Source organism: Benincasa hispida, chromosome 7, assembly GCF_009727055.1.
Source record: "Benincasa hispida cultivar B227 chromosome 7, ASM972705v1, whole genome shotgun sequence".
Lineage (NCBI taxonomy): Eukaryota > Viridiplantae > Streptophyta > Magnoliopsida > Cucurbitales > Cucurbitaceae > Benincasa > Benincasa hispida.
This window is the reverse complement of record NC_052355.1, coordinates 21,327,885-21,334,784: the sequence shown is the minus strand read 5'-3', so window position 1 is coordinate 21,334,784 and position 6,900 is coordinate 21,327,885. Positions and strand designations below refer to the sequence as shown.

The 6,900-nt window shown below is 32.2% G+C and overlaps 1 pseudogene; it reads right to left on the bottom strand.

The window, feature by feature from the left end:
* Positions 1 to 539: 539 nt before the first annotated feature.
* Positions 540 to 6,900, bottom strand: part of LOC120081012 — an 11,065-nt pseudogene continuing 4,704 nt past the window's right edge.

The following is a 6,900-nucleotide window of genomic DNA, read 5'->3' as shown; positions in this document are numbered from 1 at the left end:
ACTATACCTTCTCTATTCATTGCAGGTTGGTTATTCTCAGCGAGACGGTTAGCTTACGATGTTTTTGGTTGCCATCTCTATATCTGGTTTACTTGTAAGTTTTTACTGGGTATGCCTTAATACTCGCTTTTGGGCAACCTCTCTCAAAAACTAGAGATCCATTCGAGGAACACGGGGACTAGTTGAAGTAATGAGCCTCACAATATTGTGAGGCTCATTACTTCAATTGAGATAATGAGAAATCATTTCGCCTTTTTAGTTGGAACTTTAGGCGGTTCACGAAAAAAGATAGCGAAAAAAATTATCCTAGAGTCGAGACTAAGAGGAATGTATAAACCAATGCTTCCATAGATTTGATTTCGGTTTAACAATTATAGCTTCCATACCTGTTTAGTTGGGATCTTTTTACGGATAAAAAAAAGACCAAGACAGAGTCAAGAAATGAAAAGTCAGCAATCCGAATCAAGATTTATCCGCTACCCTATCTATGTCAAATCAAAAAATAAAGGAAAAAAGGAACAGAGCAATCTTGTATCAGACTAGACTCTTTTTGTTGTGATCTCCAAGTTTTGGAATGCCCCAAATTCTACTTGAGCGTCCAAATCTGGGTCAATCCCAGCAAAGACATCTCTGAACAAGGTTCTACTAGCACCATGCCAAATGTGTCCGAAGAAGAAGAGCAAAGCAAACGAAGCATGCCCAAAAGTAAACAAACCCTTGAATCTCTCGAAAACTCGGATTTCAAAGTGCACGATCTAATTCAAAAATTTCACCCAATTGAGCACGTCTAGATATTTTTTTCACAGTAGCAGGATCACTATAACTCACCCATTGAGTTCACCGCCATAGAACTCATTTTTTCAGTTTTATCATCAACTCTCAAAACTAGCCTTATGAATACACACAAAGAATTTCTAAATACTCTAGTCAGGTATTCCTCGACACTTCGAAAAGGAAACAATCGGCTTCCACAATATCGTTCTCCGTCTCCCAAAACAACCGGAACACTCAAGTATGTTCATTAAAAGGTCGAGCGAGTTATTTTCTAAACTTGACCATTGTAAGACAAAGAAACACACTCCCTTTCGGTAACTATAGTGCTATATAAGAATCTCATCGCTCCGGGCTTTTTTAAATGCTCCTCTTCGAACCTGATACGTACTCAAACAGGGTGAGTCCTCCAACTACCAAGAGACTATTCTCCATTCTCCCCTACATCACAGTTTTGCAATACCGCATAGCAACGTTCATGCACTTGTCTCTCTGAAATCATCTCTATTTTTACACTGAGTTTCCTAGACCTACGCGAGCACTTTTAATATTTTGATTCTAAAAACTTAGAGCACTAATTAGAAATAGTAATTGCACCACTAAATATCAGAGGCTTTATTGAAAGAAATGAAGCTTCGAAGTTCTGGATGAAAATGGTAGTGCAATGGAATCACATATATTTCGTTCTCACTAGTGTATATATTTATTGTGACAAAATTCGCATTCTGTGTGGCTACTCCAAATTGCATTTTGAGAACATATACGCCGGACACTTTTTACGCATCTGTTAAAACAACACTATACTACATAACACTTCCAAACTGACTCTAATTAATATTTATCTGTGTGTCGCTTGAGTGATTAGTTCTTCATTAGAAATCAACAATATCCTACTATGTGAGATTAACACAGTGGTTGTTATTCATCTCGTCAATATGAACATCATATCTCTATAATCAGGTGTGTAGTAAGTACATGCTCTGTGAAGAAGTGTCTATTTCCAAATTACCACAATACTATCTTATGCCACGTTTATTTTAAGGAACTCGCTAATGGGTCATCCAGGCATACATATCTTAAAGAAAGAGCCTTCATGACAGGTAATAAGTACTGTCGAGACAAGTCAGAATGATCTCCTGCAGAAGTCGCACATGATGGATATCGTTTCAATATAGTGCCATAATCCGTAAAACTGTCAGTATGATGTGTTATTAAACAGTTTGATATGGAAACGGATTTGTGGTCTGTTAATTTACATGTATTGGAACTATTATATGAATTGTGTTTCCTGTGCGGTTTGAACTAAATTGCTACAATATGTAAGAGGAAATGGAAATAATTGATCGAGCACCATGTTCCTATTACATTTATTGCTCTCATATGTACCAGTATCTTGGAAGCATATACCTGAATGATAGAGAAGGGTTCTTCGTTTCCGATGGAAGGTGGAGATTTTCATGATCAGTTGTGATCTTATCAAATTGGATCTTACCCTGAATCGCCTCTCATCTTTATTTTCCTTTCTTAAAGAGGATTATTATAGTTATCTAAGGCATCTCTATCAAACGTCTGTTTTTAAAGTGGGAATCTAACCACTTCAGTGGAGTAATAATGTTATTAAAATTGACACCAATAGATTTTTATTTGCATTAAACTAACAGATTCTCTTCCGAGATGCACTATCTTTTCTCGCTCAAGCCTTTGATAAAATTATTGAATGTAATGGGATGTTAGGACAGACATAACCTCTTATGATTACGTTCACTAAGTCAGCATCATCTCCCTTTTCGTAGCCTTTTTTTCAAGGGTTTTAAGAGTGGAACTCATCTTGAAGAGATAAGTAGTGTCGTCAATAGCCTACACATATCGAGAATTCGAATATTGCCTGTGGAAAAATTTCCTTTTAAGCCATTTTGCCGTCTGAACAAAGGATCAGAGGAGGCTTGATAGCGGTTCTGAGCCACTCTCCTTTAAGCACATATCTCTGACTTGGGTTATTTGTTTAACACAAATATTAATTGCTACGTTATCTTTATACGCTTTCGAAAAGAGATTAGAAACCATTAATCACTTCTAAGTTATACACTATATACAAATATGAAGGGTGAAAATTAGATACAAATATAACAAAGAGAAAACATCATAAGGTATAAAAATAAATTCCCTCTAGCATCGCTTTAATAACGCTATTCCTGCAGTACACAAGCACACTTAACTCATCAATCTTTTCGCGAATAAGGGATTTTGAGACATCGAGAGAGACATTAATACCACACTAATTTATAAGTATCTATATCCTGCTTAGTGAACTACGTGAGATCATGCATATTAAACCCTCCGTCCTTACCCTCCATAGAATAATAGGTGATGGTAACATTATACTACAAGAACTAGAGTGGTATCGTATCAGGTACACATATTTAATTAATGTTCCCATAACCATTTAAAATTAGACACTAGAAAACTGCACCCTGTAGGGCAACCACTCCTCATTTATGTTCATATTACAAATTTAAATACTTGACCATATTATACCAGTACATTACTCTCCAGCCTTGCCCTATCATGTATATCGGTCGATTGATAATGACCGTATCCGAAAGCACCACTATTCTTGAATACAAAACTTAATTTGAGAATTGCGCGCCCTCTCTCACTTCTTATTTCACAGCAACTTTGACATCAGGCGACACTCACATAACTTTATTTATAAATAGTCCATATGATGTCTAACATAAAACATGAAGTCAATATAAACTATGGTAAACACATTACACAGGATATAGAAGGCAGAAAAGTGCTCTGATAGTGCTTTTTGAGAGACCTTTATGAGATTCAGAAGAGATTTAAACTCCAAACATGTTTTGTATGAATGCGAAATTTTTGTTTTTCTATATTATGCGTGGAGTGTTGAGTAGAATCAAGATCAAATTTGTCTGACTCGCACATACTAGTAGAGAAACCTACTGTCTTTTGCAAGGTATGGTATTATTAAATTATCATCTCAAATATCTGGTTCTTTAACGAGATTGGGATATCAAAAGCGAAAAAATTCTCTAAATTTTACACTCATATAGCTCTTAATTTTTTTACACACGTATTATTATTTCTATACAATAGTTCTCTGATTCAGAGTCTTTCGTTACTATGTTATAATCAGAGTAATTAATTTCCAAAATGCTAGTAGGGTAACTGAAAGTACCAAATAGTATTATTACTTCAATGAGTTAAATCTAGACTCAGCAAAAACCACTCAAACATATGTGAACACCAATGCCAATAAACTTTTACATTTGTTTCATATATAAATAGGATCCCGCAATGAGGAGTCTTTTTAAATACACTGAGTGTCGAATCATTTATTTAGCTTGAGAGATAATATGTTTTTATATGAAGAAGCACAAAATGAAGTTTATCACATAAAAAACCTATCTCTGAAAATATTATATTATCCCTTACCATTCTTGAATGAGAGATGTTTGAGACTTTATAATATGATGTGATCGGCCTTATTGGATTGATACCTGAACAGTCGAATTCAGCTTTACTTAAATTGGTAATTCTTTATCCAAGATCTTGCCATTGGCTTTATATAATATTTTCTAGTAAACCCAAAATAATGATATCATAATCTCACATTATAATTATGAATGGATAATTCATCCATATGCCAAAATTCACAAAGTTAAACTATTAAGATCTCTTTAATTTTATGACAAATATTGTTCGATTCAATGACCACTTATAATTCGATATAACGGATTAATCTATTTCACTTCGTCTATATAGGCAGGTTTTTCGTTATAGAAAGAATAAGGAAAGTATTTCGTGAGTGTCAAAATTCGAACTTATGAGTATCCAAAGTAAACTGAATGTTTATGCTATAAGAAATACCTTGTGGTTACACACTCTGACGTATTACATAAAACCTATATAAACAAGAGAGTTCAACAAACTCGTTGGTATTTATGTTTACCACAATTTATGTTAAATTTTTGTGTGATTAAGGTTTATATTCCACTTATTATAATCCTATTGAGAATATTTATATATCTAAAACATCAATCTAATTAGCACATTTTCTTATATTGATTATATATATTGTTTCACTCAATATTCAGGAGTCAAAATTTCATATATACTCACATCTTATTAAAAAAAACTATTTTTTTTTATTTAATAGTGATTATAACTGAAAAATTCAATACTTTATCAGAAATAGTGGGTTTGAACCAATCCGTGAGAATTTAATTAATAGTGATGAAACTATGAGACATATATTAATATTTCAATAAACTTACAATAATAGAGGTATTAAATAAAATATTAAAATTTAATCAATCAAGGAGTGACTAAATATAATACACCTAAGACCAATTATGTATGATTAGACATAACAATGTAAGTGTACATTCAGTGAGATTTTACTACTCATCCAAAACTATTTTCATCTGTCAATTTTCACAGCATGAAAGGAGTAATCTGATTCATTAGCCTTTGTACGAATTATTCATCATGTACAAATTGAACTTAAATTATATAGAATCATTCACATTTTTAAATTTATTTTACCTCACAAGCTAACCATTCTCATATCTCATTATAGCTACCAGCTTCACGTTATACTGGTGTTTTGATATCTTACAACGTATATATGTTAATACTATAGATAGCACGACGATTCCTTATATCTACATCATTATAAGAGTAGACATGCAAACCAATAAGAAGCTTGTGAGATCAACAAACACTACTCAAATCACATGGAATGGCTATGATGCTATCACCATTCTAGACCACCTTTAGTGTAGATAGTATTAACATAACTCGACATACTAGTTATCTCCTTCAATTATATTCTTTTCACTTACTAACTTATTCCAACAGAGTCATAAAATCAATGGAGCTAGCATTATAGCATATTAAGTATGAGATATGAATCAAGTACATCTAAACAAGAAGAGTGATGTGAGTAATTATTATTAAGTTCATCTAACTAAGATCGTATGATATATAAATATATAAGAAACGACATCACAGCAGTACATATATTAAATCAAAGTACTTTAATGAGAATTTAACCATAATGTAAGAATATTTAGGTACTATACTCGTGTTCTAAATACTACATAAAAGAGGTAATTAATTGCACTTCATTATATAAATATCATACAAAAAAGCGCACAATGCAGTTAACTTGACAACGGATATGAGTACAAAACAGATATTTTCGAGGCTAAAATCAGTGTGTTGGAAACCAATGGACTAGAAGATGAGGTTATGATATACATCGAATATATATAGAACACCTATTTTTTCCTTCTCAATTTTTTTAAATGGGGCAACTTATTTGCAGGTTTAGATCCCCGTCAGAAGGTAAGTCATGGGTTCTCATAATTCCATCCAGATAATGGGTTTTGAAATCAGAATTTGGATTGAATGACGATTTTGTAGTGCTAGAGTGAACTGTTATGCCTAAGATATGGGAGTTTATACATACATATTCTTACTGTGTGGTGAATTGGAATCAATGTTTAATGATAGCTAATTTAATAAGTATATCGCAGTTATAGTAAAAGTAATAGATATATAATATTTCTATTGCTCAATAACATGACATCAAATCAAATGTGCATTTATTCATATATTAACTATTATATACATTGTATTATACAACCTTCTGGTGCTCTAACAATTAAATAGTATGGTGTGACTACCAACGAAAAATTATAGATAATATGCATGTGTGTTTTATTCTATAAATTATGCTGAGTATCACAAAATATTTCAATATGAGATCAACGAAATATAATTATAGAGACGATAGTGCTTAATATATTATTATAGTACTACTACGAAATGTCGTACAGTTCAAGTAAAATATAAATATCCATACTTAATTATAGCATCACTTTTGCTCAAAGTGGCGTTAATGTTTAAAATAATTTGTTGGATCGATCTCAATCTATTATGTAATATTCTTACTTTGATAAAAGTGCTGTGTAATATAATATCCTCTAATTCTACATGCTTCAATCAAATTATATCAAATCGTGAGATTACACCTAATAAAATTATATATTAACTAAAATAATAAATATCTGAAATCACACAAAAATTTATAATACT